Source organism: Limulus polyphemus, unplaced genomic scaffold (genome assembly GCF_000517525.1).
Source record: "Limulus polyphemus unplaced genomic scaffold, Limulus_polyphemus-2.1.2 Scaffold5797, whole genome shotgun sequence".
In the NCBI taxonomy this organism is placed as follows: domain Eukaryota; kingdom Metazoa; phylum Arthropoda; class Merostomata; order Xiphosura; family Limulidae; genus Limulus; species Limulus polyphemus.
Genome location: NW_013671407.1, coordinates 7,502 through 9,342, shown reverse-complemented (window position 1 = coordinate 9,342; position 1,841 = coordinate 7,502). Strand labels below are relative to the sequence as shown.

At 31.8% G+C, this 1,841-nt stretch overlaps 1 protein-coding gene across 1 annotated transcript in view; it reads right to left on the bottom strand.

Moving 5' to 3' along the window:
- Positions 1-327: 327 nt before the first annotated feature.
- LOC111089286 overlaps positions 328-1,841 on the bottom strand; it is a 9,009-nt gene continuing 7,495 nt past the window's right edge. Inside the window, exon 3 of the mRNA XM_022401506.1 lies at positions 328-638. The gene's annotated coding sequence lies outside the window, so the exon portion shown is untranslated. The remainder of the gene's footprint in view (positions 639-1,841) is intronic.

Below are 1,841 nucleotides of genomic sequence, written 5' to 3'. Positions count from 1 at the left end.
CGTTAATCCACTACCCATCTTCCAGCCCGTAGAGTTATATTTAGCATGTGAAGATGGAATTTTTCCAATTAAATTAGAATCTCCTGAGATTGTGATTGACACAGGTTGTGACAACACTATTTCCACGGAACATTTGGAAGAGTCTGCTATAAAAAATTCTGATGGGCTAAAGAAAGAAGCATGTCTTGATAATGATCCACAGTCCACTTGTACAGATCATCCACCAGAGAATTTGAACGATGCTGCACTAAATTATCAACAGGACTGGAGAGTTAAGGATGTTGAAACTTGTACAGATCATCCACCAGAGAATTTGAACGATGCTGCACTAAATTATCAACAGGACTGGAGAGTTGAAGATGTTGACTGTGACCCAGTCCTGTCCACTGGATATTAGATAATATGGCCTGTGACCCGGTCATGTCCACTGGATACGAAGGTGATGTGAATCTTCAGCTCATGAATCCAAACCTACTTTTTTCAAACTTATGGATCAAACAATGTACAACACAGCGAAGATATTTTTTTTAAATATTGAATCTGAAACTCCATCATTCTATAACTTTATGGATGCTGAATGTGAAGACTTCTCTGGAGAAATCTGGCAGTTACCTCTGGATTTAGGCCCTCTGGAGGATCTAATAGATACAGAGGTATATCAGTTTATTTCCTTACAGTAAAAGCTGTTTGAAAGTATTTTATTGTTTTAAATTTACAAAATATTAGTAATTTAGTTTTAATATCAACACTTGAGGTGGGATTATTAATTTAAAATTATTACTTTGGTCATTTTTAAATGTCTTAGAATTTGTGTTCCATTTCTTCCTTACCAAAAGTAATTTTGTCAGTTTGAAGTCTTAATAAAACTTCTAAGAAGGTCATTTCATTCCAACAATGCGAGTACAAGGTTTCACAACTGATAGGTCATTTTTTACTAGGTACTTATAAAGCTATGTATAAAATTTGTGTATGGCCATGGGATTTAGCTGAAAGACTTGATTTGAAATTTATCAGAAGCAGAATACTTTACCTGAAGGATATTATTAATTTCATAAAAAATCCACAGTGGTATAACTTTTTAACTTTAACCAAAGAAATAAACTGTTAGAATTAAACAGAAATAAGTTTTAGTCGTAAGTTAAAGTAGTTCAAGTTGTAGTCGTAAGTTAAAGTAGTTCAAGTTGTAGTCGTAAGTTAAAGTAGTTCAAGTTGTAGTCGTAAGTTAAAGAAGTTGTAGTCGTAAGTTAAAGTAGTTCAAGTTGTAGTCGTAAGTTAAAGTAGTTCAAGTTGTAGTCGTAAGTTAAAGAAGTTGTAGCCAGATTTGTATTTCATGTAGTTCAAGTTAAAATTCCTCACATGGGTGGTTACTATGATTTTCTAATCTATTTTTTTTACAATGAACTCTGTATTTTACTGTAAAAATTGTGAATTAAATTTTAATAAAATAAATGGATCAAAATTAATGATTAATTAATGTAATTAATGGATCCTCATTAATTACTAATGTTTTCAATTATCACAGAAAACAATGGAGGTTTTTTTTAGAGATTAATGAAAATAAATAATTAGAGATAAGTACCTTAATCTAATAAACTCAATATATAAAGGGATTTCTCTGAGTTGTTTACTACAATTACTCAGGAAACTGACATGTTACTCTGAGTTGTTTACTACAATTACTCAGGAAACTGACATGTTACTCTGAGTTGTTTACTACAATTACTCAGGAAACTGACATGTTACTCTGAGTTGTTTACTACAATTACTCAGGAAACTGACATGTTACTCTGAGTTGTTTACTACAATTACTCATGAAACTGACATGTTACTCTGAGTTGTTT